Source organism: Bos grunniens, chromosome 4 (assembly GCF_055505025.1).
Source record: "Bos grunniens cultivar Pamir isolate PY7600 chromosome 4, Bosgru_T2T1.0, whole genome shotgun sequence".
Classification (NCBI taxonomy): domain Eukaryota; kingdom Metazoa; phylum Chordata; class Mammalia; order Artiodactyla; family Bovidae; genus Bos; species Bos grunniens.
In genome coordinates, this window is record NC_141168.1 from 90294003 (window position 1) to 90314169 (window position 20167).

Consider the following 20167-nt stretch of genomic DNA (forward strand, 5'->3'; position numbering starts at 1 on the left):
AATATATATTATAAACTTTTACACTGATGCCAAAGACACTATAAGAAAATAACAAACATCCTTTATGAATATTGACATAAAAATCCTGGACAAAATACCAGCAAATCAAAGTAGTACATTAAAAGGGTTATATACCATGACCAAGTGGGACCTACTTCTGGAATTTCAGAATGGGTCAACAGACAAAAATTAATCAAGGTAATATTTCACATCAGTAGAATGCAGGAAAAAAACCGAATCATCTCAGTTGATGCAATAAAAGAATTTGACAAAGTTCAACATCCTTTCATGACAAAAAGCACTTAGTAAAACAGAAATAGAAGTTAACTTCCACACCACAATAAAGGCTATACATGAAAAACCCACTGCCAACAACACAGTGGCGAAAGACAAAAAGCCTGCCTGCCCAGAACAAGGAACAATGCCCACTTTTGCCACTTCCAGTCAACATTATATGAGACGTTCTAGCCAGAGCAAGCAGGCAAGAAAAAGAAAAAGGCATTCAAATTAGAAAGGAAGAAGCAACACTATCCCTATTCACAGCTGACATGACCTTGTATCTGAGAAAACCCCAAAGATTACACATACAAAGTTAGAGCTAAAATTTAGCAAGGTTCTGTGGTCTTATTTTAAACTTTCTGATGATACTGTTGTCTTTGTTTTCTCTCTTCTACCGGTTATACGATTGTTGCTCTATTGGTATCTTTTGCAGTTAACAGTAGTGGGGAATTCTGAATTAACTCTATAGCAATCTAGATATATTAAATTTAGCTATATCTCTTTAATTCTTAAGGTCATAAAAATAAATTTTGATTCTACTCCCTTATAATATACGGCCAAAAATTCAGTGTCCCGTTAATTTTCCATGGTCTGTCTTTACTACAAAGTTTTTATTTCATTTAGGGTTATAGATACAGCTCATTTTTATACATCATTCTTTGTCACTTGACTCTACTTTTTCACCCAATAGTTCTAGGATTTCTCATTGAATTCTTCAATTATATCTATAATAGCTTATTAATAATTATCTAGATTTTACACTGTTTCCAGAAACCCACCAGTTTTTTTGACACTTGCTGGATCTATCTTCAAGTATTCTTCTTGGGAAGGACACATAGTGATATATCCTTTAATCCTTGCCTGACTGAGACTCTTGCCATAGATATGTCATCTAGATTTTATAATGTAATTCTTGCTTCTCAATCTTCTTATGCCTTGAAATTTTATAGATAACATTCTTTTGTTTTTCTTTCATTAAAGAAAAAGAAACGAGCATTCTTACTGCTGCGTATTTCTGAAAAGTGATTATATAATGTTCCCTTTTGTTCCTGAATTTAAGTTTTAAAAATAATTACTGTTCATTTAGATGTGGTTGCTTAGTTGATCAGTCATGTCCAACTCTTTGTAACCCCATGGACTATAGCCCACCAGGCCCTTCTGTCAATGGGATTTCCCAGGCAAGAATACTGGAGTGGGTTGCCATTTCCTACTCCAGATTTAGATGTAGGTTCTTCTAACTAATTTTGCCTAGACCCTGGTAATTCACTTTGAGTCATGATTTTTCTTTACTCAGAAAAGTTTTGTCTGTTAGATCCATGACTATTGCTTCCCTCATACTGCCCTGGTTTCTGAATTTGGAAAATTACTATCCAAGTCTGACTTCGCATATAAGCCGTTCATATTTTTTATTACCTCTGCATTTTTTACTCTGCTTCTGAATGGGTATCTCCTGTGTCTTTCATAGCATAGATATGAATTTAGAAATTATTTATGCTGTCTATAATCAATATCAAAGCAAATTTACATTTTTATATTATATTTTTTCTTATACTATTTCCTTATTTTAGCTATATTTGTATCTGACTTTATCTCAGCTTTGATTTTTTTTCTATGCTTGCTTGCTCTTTATTCAAAGAAGCTCTTTAACTTTTCCTTTTTGAATCTTTTTGAGAAACCAAGCAGAAATTTTTTCTCATTTTTACCAGCTTCCTATAGGATAAGTCAGGCTTTTCTGAGGCTTTGGGGTAATAAACTCTTTCCCTTAAGTAGCAATATTATTAGCCTTCTTTTTTATAAAAATGGTTTCCCAGATGACTAAAATGCAGCAAAAGAATATTAACTAGAGGTAGAAAAAGGAAAAATAAGGAGAACGACCTTAAATAAATCTAGGGATCAACCAATATAAAATGCCTAGCCTGTAGGCATTTGGTATTTGTGGATGGCTATTTGGACTATGTCTGTAAGGAGCAAAGGGCGATACACCAGCCACGGTATCCATAAGGCAAATCCTTAAGAAAAAAGAGCAATTGTTAGGAGAAGCTCAGATACTAAGATAAGGTAGAAAGTGTCCTTGAGGTTGCATATACAAGGGATTCTCTGTACTGTAATTGCTCAGTATCCTCAATAATACTTGAGAGATAACATGATCAATTTCATATGGCTAATGACATGGACTAAGACTTTACCCCAAATGCAATTCAATAGGAAGATATTTAGAGTGTGTCCAAGTGTATGTGAATTTCATTCATATTCTTTGAGTGGTCCCCCATAAGCTCTGCTTCCTTCAGGTAGGCTTTTGCTGTGTTTTGGATAACTTGATTTTGAAATTATTCTCTTTGGCAATTATTTGGAATATATTTTCTTTTTCAGTGCTATTTAAAACTATATCTTAATGAAATGTCAAACTAGATACCCCTCCCCCTTGTGAAAGTACTAGAGCCTAGCAAAAAACACATGACTAAAAAAAATGAACATAAAGCTGGTCTATTTCCATGCAGAGGATTACCAGAAGTCAAGGCATTACCAATGAGCAGAATGAAAATTCTTTTTAGAAAATAATTTATATCTATCTTAATTCATGGACAACTAAAGCCCCAAAGTTCTTCTTCTAGACTTTGACTACAACAATTTTAGCATGGAAATCTTTACTGTAAGTATACTCAAATACTCAACTGTATGCATAACACCAACTCAATAAAGTATTCGGAATGTATTGTTTTGAGCAATGCTATCTTCTGTTGTGTTCTCTAAAACACTGTCACCTAAATAAAGCAACTAAAGCAACACAAAACAACTAAATGAGTTGATTATTGCGCTGTGCTTAGTCACTCAGTCATGTCCAACTCCTTGTGACTCCATGGACTGTAGCCCGCCAGGCTACTCTGTCCATAGAATTCTGCAGGCAAGAATACTGGAGTGGGTTGCCATGCCCTTCTCCCGGGAATCTTCCCAACCCAGGGATTGAATCGGGGTCTCCTGTATTGCAGGCAGATTCTTTACCAGCTGAGCCACCAGGGAAGCCCAGAGTTTATTATTAAATATACATAAATTAAAATTTGGGGCAATATTACAAAAGTAAGTTTTTGGCTTTGAAAGTCAGGTATCCATCATCATGCTTTGATCAAAAAATGAGGTCATATCTCATATATTTGAAAATTCTTTTTTGTCTATAGGACATTTTTTCCCCATCACACTAAACAACTGCTGAAATGGTCTCACCTAAATCTTTGAAGGGCTTTTGATGAGTTTTTCTTTTTAACTTAGTGTTCTCTTTGGGATAGGGGTAGTGAACTGACAAAAAATTACAAATCAGAAATACCACAAAATCTCACTGACTGGATCATTAACCTCTGTAACATTTTTATATATTTTTGGTTATGTGTTCTTGGGCAACTTTTCTCCAAAAAAATTACAAGATCATCTGTGAAAGTGTTTTTTTTCTCAAAAACTGCCTGAGAATGCCTATTTATCAATAGGCAGAACTGTCTCTCCTGGAGATTCGAGACCGAGACAATCCCGCCTGGAAGAGGTCAGTGGGAATATCATTCTGTGTGCTTTCTCCCACAGTTCCTCTCTCCCTAAAAGACAGATAAGAGTAGAGAGAGGATAAAATGAGTTTCACTGTGTGGCTTGAAGGTATGAAGAAATCTTAAGGGGCTCCGTGCAGCCTGAGGGGGCAGTGGCAACGGGGTTAGGCTTGACGGAATGAGTACATGTGGCCCTACTGGCAGCTTCCCTGAGTCTCTATAGAGCTAAGAGCAGAGAGGTGGCTTTCCCAAAAGGGGAGCCTAAGCTATGTCCCTCTGAGCTGTCAATTTGCACCTTCATGAATTCCTTGACTATATGTTACCACAATGATTCAACTACAGCTGTCCTCATGGCAAACAACAAAACTGTTTCCCCCATAGAAATGGAGCGTGTGTATGTCTGCATGTATATATTGGGGAGGGGAGGAGGGATCCTTAAAGAATATAATACCAAATTTTTCAAGTGTCAGTGTAAAATATGGTAAAAAGCATCCACATGAAAACCAATTATCCCTCTGCTGCTCCAAAAGAAAGACTGTTCTAGTGAGGAACTGACCCTTGTGACAAACCAGAATGAAATGGCGCATTTTAAGGAGAATCTTTTCATTGGGAGTGCTTGGAGGGGCTGATGAGGGCCACAGTATGGAGACCGCTCCCATATCCATAGATGCTGCTGCTTAAGGCTGTATTTCAACATGATGAACGTCATTACTGTTATATGACAAGATGACAAATACTACCCCATGAACCACAGCACATAAAAGGGAAAAATAACATTTTCTCACCTTGGGAGGGCTTGAAAGGTCCATCGAGCTGCAGATGCTGGTTTATATTATTTTGCCAAGAAGGTTTCAACCTAGAGATGGTTCAAAGAGAAGAATTTTAACTAAGGAGCCTGAGATAAAACAAGGATTTAGCAAGAAGTCAGTCTGGCAATGCAAGATGAACTTTGATGAAATATTCTAAATCTAACTTTCTAAAGGGGTCTCTGATTTCTCTTCTTTACATCTTTACATTTGAATAGGTGAATATGATCCCCCCAAAGCAGACTATCCCAAAATAAGAGAAAACAAAGCAGTGCTCTAATAAACATAGACTTCCAAACATTCAGTTTCCAGTTCTCACCTTGATTGGATATCACTTACGAGTAGATAATTTCTTTTCACTGCTTCTCCAGGCTGGAACTAGATAAAAACTTACCCATATGATCAACAGTCATTTTGTTAGTCAGCTCCACTAACAGATGCAGGCTCACACATCAAATCTGCTGTCATTCAATTGAGCTGTCCCCTTAAATATGCAGGCCTGATTGAGTGATTCAATTTTTCACACCCTGATCAAACAAATATCATCCAGAATGGCTATTTTTTCTCACTCTGGGTTGTTTAAGTTCAACAAGTGTCAGGGGAATTGAATGGGCCACAGTAGTAGAAAAATCATCTGAGAGATTCTTTGAAGTCCCTGTTCTTACAAGGGAATGATATTGGGCATTTGTAGATTTCACCCAAAGCACTGCCAAAGAATGTTCAAACTACTGCACAATTGCGCTCATCTCACATACTAGTAAAGTAAGGCTCAAAATTCTCCAAGCCAGGCTTATACAGTATGTGAATCATGAACTTCCAGATGTTCAAGCTAGATTTAGAAAAGGCAGAGGAACCAGAGATCAAATTGCCAACATCTGTTGGATCACAGAAAAAGCAAGAGTTCCAGAAAAACATCTACTTCTGCTTTATTGACTACGCCAAAGCCTTTGACTGTATGGATCACAATAAACCGTGGAAAATTATTCAAGAGATGGGAATACCAGACCATCTGACCTGCCTCCTGAGAAATCCGTATGCAGGTCAAGAAGCAACAGTTAGAACAGGACATGGAAAAACAGACTGGTTCCAAATTGGGAAAGGAGTACATCAAGGCTATATATTGTCATCCTGCTTATTTAACTTATCTGAAGAGTATATCATATGAAGTGCTGGGCTGGACAAAGCGCAATCTGGAATCAAGACTGTCAGGAGACATACAGATGGCTAACAAACACATAAAAAGATGCTCAACATCACTCATTATCAGAGAAATGCAAATCAAAACCACTATGAGGTACCATCTCTCGCTGGTCAGAATGGCTGCTATCCAAAAGTCTACAAGCAATAAATGCTGGAGAGGGTGTGGAGAAAAGTGAACCCTCTTACACTGTTGGTGGGAATGCAAACTAGTACAGCCACTATGGAGAACAGTGTGGAGATTCCAGCAATCCCACTGCTGGGCATACACGCTGAGGAAACCAGAATCGAAAGATACACGTGTACCCCAATGTTCATTGCAGCACTGTTTATAATAGCCAGGACATGGAAGCAACCTAGATGTCCATCAGCAGATGAATGGATAAGAAAGCTGTGGTACATATACACAATGGAGTATTACTCAGTCATTAAAAAGAATACATGTGAATCAGTTCTAATGAGGTGGATGAAACTGGAGCCTATTAAACAGAGTGAAGTAAGCCAGAAAGAAAAACACCAATACAGTATACTAACGCATATATATGGAATTTAGAAAGATGGTAACAATAACCCTGTGTACGAGACAGCAAAAGAGACACTGATGTATAGAACAGTCTTTTGGACTCTGTGGGAGAAGGCGAGGGGGGATGATTTTGAGAGAATAGCATTGAAACATATATATTATCATACGTGAAACAGATTACCAGTCCAGGTTTGATGCATGAGACAGGGTGCTCAGGGCTGGTACACTGGGATGACCCAGATGGATGGGATAGGGAGGGAGGTGGGAGAGGGGTTCAGGATGGGGAACACATGTACACCCATGGCTGATTCATGTCAATGTATGGCAAAACCACTACAATATTGTAAAGTAATTAGCCTCCAATTAAAATAAATTAATTTAAAAAAAAAAGCAAGAATGAAAAAAAAAAGACACAGATGACAGCACCCTTATGGCATAAAGCAAAGAAGAACTACAGAGCCTCTTGATGAAAGTGAAAGAGGAGAGTGAAAAAGTCGGCTTTAAAACTCAACATTCAGAAAACTAAGATCATGGCATCTGGTACCATCACTTCATGGCAAATAGATGGGGAAACAATGGCAACAGTGACAGACTTTATTTTTTTGGACTCCAAAATCACTGCAGATTGTGACAGTAGCCATGAAATTAAAAGATGCTTGCTCCTTGGAAGAAAAGCTATGACAAACCTAGACAGCATATTAAAAAGCAGAGACACTACTTTGTCAACAATGGTCCATCTAGTCAAAGGTATGGTCTTTTCAGTAGTCATGTATGGATGTGAGAGTTGGACTATAAAGAAAGCTGAGTGTCAAAGAATTGATGCTTTTGAACTGTGGTGTCAGAGAAGACTCTTGAGAGTCCCTGGACTGCAAGGAGATCCAACCAATCCATCCTAAAGGAAATCAGTCCTGAATGTTTATTGGAAGGACTGATGTTGAAGCTGAAACTCCAATACTTTGGCCACCTAATGCAAAGAACTGACTCACTGGAAAAGACCCTGATGCTGGGAAAGATCGAAGGCAGGAGGAGAAGGGGATGACAGAGGATGAGATGGTTGGATGGCATCACCATTGTGATCGACATGAGTTTGAGCAAGCTCTGGGAGTTGGTGATGGACAGGGAAGCCTGGCGTGCTGCAGTCCACGGGTTGCAAAGAGTTGGACACGACTGAGCAACTGAACTGAAGTGAGATTTCAAAATAAGTTTGTGGGCACAAGGATGGTCAAATTGCATTCTTGTAAAAACGCAGTACTGTTTAGGAGCTGTGATTTTAAAATTTATTATTTTAGCTCCTAGGTAACCTCCACCTCTGAAGACAATTTATTTACAGCCTATTAGTGGAATGATTAGGTCTTGGCTGTTTGGATGGTGGTGGCAGGGGACACAGGATTGACAGTGAGCTTTAGAGGTATGTGTCACAAGCAAAATCAAGTTCATATAAGGGGTGAGAACAAAGATTCACATTTCAGAGCATCAGATTTTGCTGACATATTTGTAGAAAATTCATGTGTCTTCTCTATATAGCTTTTATTGTTGCCTCTGTATTACCTCTTCATGATAGGTTATCAAAATCTAAAAAATAATTAGGAATTTCAAGGATAAAAATAAATGGTGCAGAGAAGTCCTAATTAAGTGTCTAGGCTCTGGACTACCTGTCATGTTCATATCCCGCACGCACTCATCATCTAGCAGCCATTTGACCACGGATGAGTGAGTTCCTTTGAACCTCAGTGTTTGCAGCTGTGAAAAGGGGATAAGACCAGAAATACCTGACAGCACTGGAATGAGGATTAACTGACCCTGTGCACACACAGCTTTTAGCATGGTGCCTGTAACATCACATCCATTTAATAAATGATCATCACCATTTTGAGATGTGACAAAAGTAATCTTTCGGAAGGTAGCACTTGCTGAAGAGGTACTTTTTTCATGTGAACCAAGTGAAACCAACTTGATTAAGGGTTTGACTACCAGATTTCCACATTTTCCCTTGCTTGGCTTTCCTTTCATTTTCCATCCATTCACCATTACAACTTCATAATTCTGAATACAACCCAGTTCAGGAAAATTCTGCTAGAAGAGAGGAGAGTGGGAAGATGATGGGTGCTGGGGTGCTCCCCATGAAAATGAACAGAATGAACAAATAAAAAGAAACCAGTCATCTACCACTCAGTGTAGGCAGCTTAGTAGAGGAACTGGTATAAGCTATCTGTTGAAACACACTGTTACACAATGTGAGATATATCAATTAACATGATTTTCTTGGCTACCATTAATATGGAGTACCAAGGGGTGAAGACAGGTATGTTTGTGCAATGCCTGACCCTCCGTGCATGCATACATATATATTTATGCTCAGAAAAATGCAAATTTCCTTTTGACATTAATCCTCTTACATTTACAATAAATTCTGTCCTCAACTCTGCATGACATTGCTGGCAAAAGACACAGTTGCTGGATAAGCATTTGATGCACTGACAGCAGCCCCTGGACTCAAACACTGATTTGCTGGTGTTCTGCCATCTTCTATGAAGTAAAGATCATGTCCTCTGCATCAATGATAGAGAAATCTTCAAAAAAGGGGTTGGTTAAAAAAGAGCATTTTAGTAAAAAATACTTGCTATTCCTCTGTCACTGCCTGAGATAGGAAGATGTGGAGTCAATTTAGTGAGCTTCAATTGCAGCTGACTTTGGAAGGAATAATATACTCATGTCTCTATGGATGCATATCGAATAGGGAGTTCTTTCCAGAGCTGTGATTTTGTAGATTGCAACCTGATCAGACTTCCAAACAGAGAGTCTCCCCTTAAAGCAGGGAGTGGTAAAGCGCTAGATCATGCAAGACCAGTGATTCAAGGGCTTCCCAATTCATTTCTAAAACATATATGGGAAGTTCTCCATTTTAATTACTTTCTTGTCACGCTTGACATCAGGAAGATGTCTATAAAGGGGCTAAGCATTATAGATAAGCAAGATTAGGAACTGCCTTTACGAGACCTCAGAGGTTTAAGAAAGGGCTCTCGCCCCTTACAGCCCATACACAAACCCTATGATGTCTAAAATGCCACATAAAACCTGCATGCTAAAGTCCTTTTCTTTGAAGCTGCAAGTTTGGTAGGGAGGAATTAAAAGTAGCTGAGGTGGTGAGTATCTGAGGAAGGGACAGTGCAGTCAGAGGTCTTCCTCTGTGCTGTCATGCTGTTTTGTGCAGCACCAGCTTCAGAGGTGGTAACAGTGAGTGACCTTCAGGGACTGAGACTATAATGAACTGCTGAGTGGATGCAATTAAAATGAGCACAAAATTGAAAAGCAGCAATGTGACAAAGTAAACTGGCTCTATTTTGGGGAGACCTTTTGAAAAATACCCCACATGTAACCTGAGATGCCAACACTACCACATAATGATTTTACCTTCTCAGAGGAAGCGTACACAAAAAACAGACAGTGAGGATCTCAAGCAGGGCATCCCAGGGTATCTCTTCTATACAATGAGTTGTCTGTTGGTGAGAAGAAAGAATGTGTAAAACCATTAAACATTCTAGTAAAAGCCCATCTTCTTCTTGAAATCTCACATTTTGCCTTTTACATTTCTATAAAATAATAAGCAGACACTCATCCATTGATGTTCTAAGTGAGACATGAAAACATAGTGTTTGGCCATTAACATGGTCTTTATTCCTGTCTTAAGTTAGACAAAAAGAGGTGGGAAAATTTTCCTCTCCTTTGTAATGTTTATCCAGCACTGACAGCAAAAGCTTGTCTGCAAGTCCTGAGCAAAATTCTTTGGGATTCAGCAGCATGGTTATGTGTCCTATGAGAAGCTTTGATGCCCATGAATGTTCAGATAGCTGAAGACAACCACTTCCAGACAGAGGGCAGGAGGTTTCAGGAACACTTGGCTTTGCAACTGGTAAGGAATGAAGAGAGAATAAAATCCCTGAACTAGTTTCTTTCTTGGCCTCATGTGTCTTATTAGAAAGCAAGGATAATCTAGAAACCCTGCATGCTAGGTGAGTCTAGAAAGGAGCCATCTTGGCAGCTTTGGTCAGGGTACTAGGGAAAATGCAAAACCACGATGGTAACCATGATGGTGTGATCATTCACCTAGAGCCAGACAACCTAGAATGCAAAGTCAAGTGGGCCTTAGGAAGTATCACTACAAACAAAGCTAGTGGAGGTAATGGGATTCCAGGTAGGCTATTTGAAATCCTAAAAGATGATGCTGTGAAAGTGCCACACTCCATATGCCAGCAAATTTGGAAAACTCAGCAGTGGCCACGGGACTGTAAAAGGTCAATTTTCATCCCAATCCCAAAGACAGGCAATGCCAAAGAATGTTCAAACTATTGCACAATTGTACTCATCTCACATACTAGCAAAGGCAGGCTCAAAATTCTCCAAGTAACAGTACGTGAACCTTGACTTTCCAGAAGTTCAAGCTGGATTTAGAAAAGGGAGAGGAACCAGAGATCAAATTGCCAACACCCATTGGATCATGGCACCCCACTCCAGTACTCTTGCCTGGAAAATCCCATGGACGGAGGAGCCTGGTAGGCTGCAGTCCATGGGGTTGCGAAGAGTCGGACATGACTGAGCGACTTCACTTTCACTTTTCACTTTCATACACTGGAGAAGAAAATGGCAACCCACTCCAGTGTTCTTTCCTGGAGAATCCCAGGGATGGGGGAGCCCGGTGGGCTGCCGTCTCTGGGGTCGCAAAGAGTCGGACACAACTGAAGCGACTTAGCAGCAGCAGCATTGGATCATTGAAAAAGCAAGAGAATTCTAGAAAAACATCTACTTCTGATTGACTATACTAAAACCTTTCATTATGTAGATCATAACAAACTGTGGGAAATTCTTAGAGATGGGAATACCAGACCTGCCTCCTGAGAAATCTGTACACAGGTCAAGAAGCAAGAGATAGAACTGGACGTGGAACAATGGGCTGGTTCCAAACTGGGAAAGGACTACGTCAAGGCTATATATCGCCACCCTGCTCATTCAACTTCTATGCAGAGTACATCATGCAAAATGCCAGGCTGGATGAAGCACAAGCTGGAATCAAGATTGATGGGAGAAACATCAATAACCTCAGATCTGCAATGATAGCAACCTTATGGCAGAAACAAAAGAGGAATGAAAGAGACTCGATGAAAGGGAAAGAGTAGAGTAAAAAAGCTGGCTTAAAACTCAACATTCAAAAAATGAAGATTATGGCATCTGGCCCCATCACTTCATTCCAAATAGATGGAAAACAATGGAAATAGTGAGAGATTTTTCTTTTCTTGGGTTCCCAAATCACTGCAGATGGTGACTGCAGCCATGAAATTAAAAGACGCAGTTCTATTTCCAGTTTTTTTAAGGAACCTCCACACTGTTCTCCATAGTGGCTGTACTAGTTTGCATTCCGACCAACGGTGTAAGAGGGTTCCCTTTTCTCCACACCCTCTCCAGCATTTATTGCTTGTAGACTTTTGGATCGCAGCCATTCTGACTGGCGTGAAATGGTACCTCATAGTGGTTTTGATTTGCATTTATCTGATAATGAGTGATGTTAAGCATCTTTTCATGTGTTTGTTAGCCATCTGTATGTCTTCTTTGGAGAAATGTCTATTTAGTTCTTTGGCCCATTTTTTCATTGGGTCATTTATTTTTCTGGAGTTGAGCTGTAGGACTTGCTTGTATGTTTTTGAGATTAGTTGTTTGTCAGTTGCTTCATTTGCTATTATTTTCTCCCATTCTGAAGGCTGTCTTTTCACCTTGCTTATAGTTTCCTTTGATATGCAGAAGCTTTTAAGTTTAATTAGGTCCCATTTGTTTATTTTTGCTCTTATTTCCAATATTCTGGGAGGTGGGTCATATAGGATCCTGCTATGATGTATGTCAGAGAGTGTTTTGCCTATGTTCTCTCTAGGAGTTTTATAGTTTCTGGTCTTACGTTTAGATCTTTAATCCATTTTGAGTTTATTTTTGTGTATGGTGTTAGAAAGTGCCTTAAGATCCAGCAATCCCACTGCTGTGCATACACACTGAGGAAACCAGAATTGAAAGAGACACATGTACCCCAATGTTCATCACAGCACTGTTTATAATAGCCAGGACACGGAAGCAATCTAGATGTCCATCAGCAGATGAATGGATAAGAAAGCTGTGGTACATATACACAATGGAGTATTATTCAGCCATTAAAAAGAATACATTTGAATCAGTTCTAATGAGGTGGATGAAACTGGAGCCTATTATACAGAGTGAAGTAAGCCAGAAAGAAAAACACCAATACAGTATACTAACACATATATGTGGAATTTAGAAAGATGGTAACAATAACCCTGTATACGAGACAATAAAAGAGACACTGATATATAGAACAGTCTTTTGGACTCTGTGGGAGAGGGAGAGGGTGGGATGATTTGGGAGAATGGCATTGAAACATGTATAATATCATATATGAAATGAGTCGCCAGTATACTGGATGCTTGGGGCTGGTGCGCTGGGACGACCCAGAGGGGTGGTATGGGGAGGGAGGAGGGAGGAGGGTTCAGGATGGGGAACACATGTATACCTGTGGCAGATTCGTTTTGATATATGGCAAAACCAATACAATATTGTAAAGTTAAATAAAATAAAATTTAAAAAAAATAAAAAAATAGGACATGAAAAAAAATAAAAAATAAAAGACGCTTGCTCCTTGGAAGAAAAGCAATAACAAACTGAGACAGCATATTAAATAGTAGAGACATTACTTTGCCAACAAAAATCCATATAGTCAAAGCTATGGTTTTACCAGTAGTCATTTATGGATGTGACAGTTGGGCAATAAAGAAGGCTGACTGCCGAAGAATTGATGCTTTTGAACTACGGTGTTGGATAAGACTTTTGAGAGTCTTTTGGACTGCAAGGAGATCAAAACCAGTCAATCCTAAAGGAAATCAGTCCTGAAAATTCATTGGGAGGACTGATGCTGAAGCTGAAGCTCTAATACTTTGGCCACCTGATGAAAACAGCTGACTCATTAGAAAAGACCCCAATGCTGGGAAAGATTGAAGGCGGGAAGAGAAGGGGACAACAGAGGACAAGATGGTTGAATGGTATCACCAACTCAATGGACATGAGTTTGAGCGGGCTCTGCGAGATGGTGAAGGACAAGGAAGCCTGGCATGCTGCAGTCCTTGGGGTCAGAAAGAGTTGGACACAACTGAGCGACTGAACAACAACAACAAAAATGCATAACTCAGGGATGTGGAAATTCACCTTTTTATCATGAACATTCCTCAAATGTAAGTCCATTGAATAATACAAATGTAAGACACTATGTACATGTTAAGAAGAAATGGTAGAAATGTCATGCTGGGTACTGGACTCATGAATAAGAATAGCTAGTAGTATACCTCAAAAAGAAGCAAATTGCTCACCATGATTAAGCATCAATTTGTGAATGGTCACTGAACTCTGCTGCTTTCAAAGTTCTTTCAATCTGTCTAGCTGAGTGTACAGTTTTTTTTTTTTTTTTAATACAGTTTTATGTCTCGTGTATTTACAGGAGAAGGTTCTAATGTTTGTATCTCCATTCATCTTCATATTTCTTCAATTTAATTATTTAGAGCTTAACTATACCTTGTGCCAGAGAAGGCAATGGCAACCCACTCCAGTACTCTTGCCTGGAAAATCCCACGGATGGAGGAGCCTGGTGAGTTGCAGTCCATGGGGTCGCTAAGAGTTGGACACGACTGAGCGACTTCACTTTCACTTTTTCACTTTCATGCATTGGAGAAGGAAATGGCAACCCACTCCAGTGTTCTTGCCTGGAGAATCCCAGGGGCAGGAGAGCCTGGTGGGCTCATGTCTATGGGGTCACACAGAGTCAGACACGACTGAAGCGACTAAGCAGCAGCAGCATACCTTGTGCCAGGCACTGTCCAACTGCAGGGGCTTCTGTGATAAAATAAATTCAGTTTCATCTCTGTCCTCATAGAACATTCCAGAAGATGCGATAGGCATTAATAAAATCATCATACTAATGTAAAATTCCATCTTTAGTGATAGGAAGGAAAGGTTAATTATGTTGTGAGAACAGAAGCTGGGTTGGTAGACATGGTCTGTGGGGTAAGGAAAGTGTACTGTAAAAAAACAAAGACACAGATGACACCTAAATTATGAACTGGATGATTTAGGTAAAGAGGTCGGGGGAAGAGAATTCCAGGCAGAAGGAATAGTATTTTCAAATGCCTTGTGGCAGGAAAAATCGGGGCATATCCAAGGGATTAAAGAGGCCTGAGCTGCAGAGAGTAAGGGAACATGGCAGGAATGAGGTTGGTGAGGCAGGTCTGGATCTCATAGGGCATTGTAGGCCACTTTAAAGATATTGTTTGTCCTTAGATTATTGGGAGGCCTAGAAATATCAGGTTTTTAAAAATTGGTAGTGCTGTAAAACAGGATATTCTTGTTTATTTTTAATGTTCAAGACTTTCATACAATGCAGTGTTTCTAGAAAACAGGGTATTTCTGAGGGCTGTCACATGTGACTCCTTGGGTTGCATATTGCATTTTCACATCTTTCTTAACTATTGTGACTGAATAGACTTCAGGGAAGCCTTGGTTAGACATTCTCTGATCAGCAAACATGACACATTTCTCTAAATGGAGAATCAAAAGACACACTTCAAAGTGAAAGTTGTGGGAAAGGAATCTAAATTGGTTAAGTGTCAGATACATCCATGATGTCTCCTTTATATCTCATTGTTGAAAAAGCTAACACTCCTCTATTAGTTGTATTTGTGGGTATGAGGGGTGTGTGTGTGTAAATTTTCCAAGGCAAGGAGATTGGAATTCATTACCTTATATCCCCTAGCACACAGTAAAGTCAGAAATACTTGACCTACAAAAATGCAAACTTCATGCCATGCACCAGGTAAAGTCTCTATTAATTTCTATTTTATTATATAAGCAATTCATATTCACTGTAGAAGCAGTAGGAAAGCTCTACAACCAAAAGAAAAAAAACTGAAAACTCCCAATTCTATTAATATTACCATTTGGTATTTATACAGTGATATATATATAGATCTTTAATCCAGAAATATATATATATATATATATATATATATATATATATATATGTGTGTATATATATATTTCTCTGTGTGTGTACAGACTTGTGCCTTTAAAATTTCTAAAGATGAGGATGAAAGTATACTATGAAGAAAAGTAAGCTAACATCTTTAGATATCAAAGAGAAGTCAACCAGAGGTACTTCCATGGTGGTTCAGTGGTTGAGACTTTGCTTTCCAGTGCAGGGTGTGTGGGTTAAACTTCTGGTTGGGGAGCTAGGATCTCACATACCTTGAGGCCAAAAAACCAAAAAAATAAAAATACAGAGGCAAAACTGTAACAAATTCAATAAAAGGGTTTCCGGTTCAAGATGGTAGAGTAGAAGGATGTGTGCTCATCTCCTCTTGTGAGAACACCATAACTGCAACTAGCTGTTGACCAACCATTGACAGGAGGATGTTGGAACCCACCGAAAAAAGATACCCCACATCCAAAAACAAAGAAAAAGCTGCAGTGAGACAATAGAAGGGGTGCAGTCATGACAAAAATCAAATACCATACCTGCCAGGTGGGTGATCCACAATCTAGAGAACAATAATACCAAAGAAATTCTCCCATTGTTGTGAAGGTTCTGAACTCCACATCAGGCTTGCCAGCCTCGGGATCTGAAAAAGGGACTGGGAATCCCCAGGGAATCTAACCTTGAAGGCTAGCAGGATTTGATTACAGGACTTCCACAGGACTGAGGGAAACAGACTCTAGTCATGGAGGCACACAAACAAAATCTTGCATGCACCAAGACCCAGAGGAAAGGAGCAGCGACCCACAGGAGACTGAACCAAAACTATGCACTAGTGTTGGGAGGGTCTCCTGTGGAGGTGTGGGTTGGCAGGGGTTCACCACAGGGACTGGGGCACTGGCAGCAGCAGTCTGAGAAGGTCTCCTTTGGTAACCCTCCCTTAGTAACCCTCTTGGAGGTCATCATTAACCCTACCATAGAGCCCACAGACCCCAGGGCTGGCTCGCCTCAGTACAAACAACTACCAAGGAGGGAGCACAACCCCACTCATCATTAGATAACTGGATTAAAGCTTTACTAAGCAAGACCCTGCCCACCAGAGCAAGACACAGCTTTTCCCACTCTCAGTCTCTCCTATTAGGAAGCTTACACAAGCTTCTTAGCCTCCTCCATCAGAGGGTAGACAGAAGAAGCAAGAAGAACCACAGTCCCACAGTGGCTAAAACAAAAACCACATTAAAGAAAGTTAATCAGCATGAAAATGCAGAAAGTTATGTCCCAGATGAAAGGACAAGAAAAAGTTCCAGAAAAACAACTAAATGAAGTGGAGATAGGCAACCTTCCAGAAAATTAATTCAGAATAATTATAGTAAAGATGATGCATGATCTTGGGTAAACAATGAAGAAGATGCAAGAAATGTTTACGAAAGACCTACAAGAACTAAAGAACAAACAAATAGAGATGAATAATACACTAGAAGGAATCCATAGCAGAATAACTGAGGCAGAACAATGGATAAATGACCTGGAGGACAAAATGGTGGAAATCACTGCTGCAGAACAGAATATAGAAAAAAGAATGAAAACAGTCATATGAAGTCATATGAAGAAAAAAGAATGAAAAAGTCATATGAAGACAGTCTAAGAGACCTCTGGGACAACATTAAAAGGACCAACATTCACATTATAGGGGTCCCAGAAGGAGGAGAGAGAAAGAAACTACCTGAGAAAATATTTGAAAAGATAATAGCCAAAAACTTCCCTAACATGAGAAAGGCAACAGTCAACCAAGTCCTGGAAGCACAGAGAGTTCCAGGCAGGATAAACCCAAGAAGGAACACACCAAGACACATAGCAATCAAACTGACAAAAATTAAAGACAAAGATATGGCACCATATATTTAAAGCGATGAAAGGGAAGAACCTTCAACCAAATCTATGCAGAAAGATTCTATTTCAGATTTGATGGAGAAATTATAAAGCTTTCCAGACAAGCGAAAGTTAAAAGAATTCAGCACCACCAAACCAGCTTTACAACAAATGCTACAGGAACTTCTCTAGGCAAGAAACACAAGAAAAGGAAAAGTCTTACAGAAAATAAACCCAAAACAATTAAGAAAACGGTAATAGGATCAAATGCACCAACCAAAAGACACAGAAGGACTGGATAGATGAAAACATATGCATGTATGCACTTCTGCTTACCACATCATTCTGCTTGACCACCCAAATTGTATGTAATTATATTCTATTGTTGGGCTTCCCTGGTGGCTCAGCTTGTAAAGAACCTGCCTGCAATGCAGGAGACCTGGGTTCGATCCCTGGGTTGGGAAGATCTCCTGGAGAAAGGAACCAGAAGATTTCCTGGAGAATGGAATTCTCCAGGATTCCCTTCCTGGAGCAGGGAATACTGGAGGGTACCCACTCCAGTATTCTGGCCTAGAGAATTCCATGGACTACATGTAGTCTATGGGGTTGCAAAGAGTCGGCCACGACTGAGCAACTGTCACTTTCACTTGTCATTTTATATTGTTAGATTAATCATGTTTCCATAATGGCTTGCAATTGTAATTATCTTTTACTTTTTGTCTGGCTATTGATTGTGAAACTGGTAAACATTTTTTACTATTGTGATTATGTAATTATCACTCACTTAATACCACTGTAGCATGATTGGTCAAGCAAAAAATAATAGAATGTTATATCACCAAAATTACCATTTAATAGAAAAACCTGTTCAGTTCAGTTCAGTCGCTCAGTCGTGTCCAACTCTTTGTGACTCCATGGACTGCAGCACGCCAGACTTCCCTATCACCAACTCCCAGAGCCTACTGAAACTCATGTCCATTGTGTTGGTGATGCCATCCAACCATCTCATCCTCTGTCGTCCCCTTCTCCTCCTGCCCTAAATCTTTCCCAGCATCAGAGTCTTTTCCAATGAGTTGGTTCTTTGCATCAGGTGGTCAAAGTATTGGAGTTTCAGCTTCAGCATCAGTCCTTTCAATGAATATTCAGGATGGATTTCCTTTAAGATTAACTTGTTTTGATCTCTTTGCAGTCCAAGGGGCTCTGAAGAGTCTTCTCCAACACCAAAGTTCAAAGCACCAATTTTTTGGCGCTCAGCTTTCCTTATAGTCCAACTCTCACATCCATACATGACTACTGGAAAAACCATAGCTTTGACTGGCAGACTTTGTCGGTAAAGTGACGTCTCTGCTTTTTAATATGCTGTCTAGGTTGGTCATAGCTTTTCTTCCAAGGAGAAAGTGTCTTTTAATTCCATGCCTGCAGTCACCATCTGCAGTGATTTTGGAGGCCCGCAAAATAAAGTCTGTCACTGTTACCATTGTTTCCCCATCTATTTGCCATGAAGTGATGGAACCAGATGCCATGATTTTAATTTTCTGAATGTTGAGTTGTAAGCCAACTTTTTCACTCTCCTCTTTCACTTTATCAAGAGGCTCTTTAGTTCTTCTTCACTTTCTGCCATAAAGGTGCTGTCATCTGCGTATTCGGGGTTATTGATATTTCTCCAGGAAATCTTGATACCAGCTTCTGCTTCATCCAGTCCAGCATTTCACATGATGTACTCTGCATATAAGTTAAATAAGCAGGGTGACAATATACAGCCTTGATGTACTCCTTTCCCGATTTGTAACCAGTCTGTTGTTCCATGTTTAGTTCTAACTGTTGCTTCTTGACCTACATACAGATTTCTCAAGAGGCAAGTCAGGTGGTCTGGTATTCTCATCTCATCATTTTCAACCTTTTAAAATCCAGATGCATATCAATATTATCTTGAAATTTTTGGAAAAATACAAATGCCCAGGTCTTGCTGTTTTCTCTCCAGAGCTCCAGATATGTCTGTAATGAGCAGCCATGTTTAATAACAACTGGACTATATGAGGATCTTTTATTTTTATCTAGTTTGTTTTACTTTCTCTATTTCATATTCAGTGCTCCCATTTCATTTAGTCTGTTTTCCAATTCCTCCATTTCTTTTTTTTATGCTCTTTCTCAAGCTTTTATCAACTGTAGGAGAAAAGCTTTTAATACATATATGTAAATAATATGTATAATATATGTATTTTAGAAAATGTGAATTTTTTGCCTAACTAAAACATTTATGACATTTTGATTCTACTTGTTTAACTTAGTATGAAAAGAATGCTAGATTTCTAATTTTTTAAAAAAGATATGCAACAAGCAACAAAGATTTACTGTATAGCACAGGGAATTATAGTCAATATCTTGAAATAACTTATAATGGAAAATAATTTCAAAAATAATATATGTGTATAACTGAATCACTGTTCTGTGCATCTAAAACATCGTAAGTCAACTATATTTCAATAAAATATATACATTAAGAAAAAACCAAATTCAATGAAAGACTTTTGAAAAAATGGTCCACATTAAAAAAAAAGTCACCAGATACCCACCCCACAGTTTTCCACCTATGTTTCTAGTGGTGTAAGTCCTGGCTTATGTTGACTTTTTTTACACCAGAAAACAAGCTTAAGTATGGTTTTACAGATTTTATATGTACTGCAGGTATTTATATCCTGGGGCTTCCATAACAGATTATCAATGCACTGCTGCTAAGTCGCTTCAGTCGTGTCCGACTCTGTGCGACCCCATAGACGGCAGCCCACCAGGCTCTCCCGTCCCTGGGATTCTCCAGGCAAGAATACTAGAGTGGGTTGCCATAGGTGGCTTTAAAAAAATTACTCTTTTACAAATTATGAGGCCAGAAGTGCAACAA

At 39.2% G+C, this 20167-nt stretch overlaps 1 long non-coding RNA gene across 6 annotated transcripts in view; it reads right to left on the bottom strand.

The window, feature by feature from the left end:
* LOC147374513 (uncharacterized) overlaps positions 1-20167 on the bottom strand; it is a 242567-nt gene that overhangs the window by 201508 nt on the left and 20892 nt on the right. For 3 of the 6 annotated variants that reach the window (XR_015162847.1, XR_015162845.1, XR_015162843.1), the window contains exons 2-3: positions 9744-9829; positions 4592-4662 (exon numbers count right to left, since the gene is read on the bottom strand). This is a non-coding gene — a long non-coding RNA (uncharacterized LOC147374513). The remainder of the gene's footprint in view (positions 1-4591; positions 4663-9743; positions 9830-20167) is intronic. The other 3 variants (XR_015162846.1, XR_015162844.1, XR_015162842.1) reach the window with 1 other exon arrangement.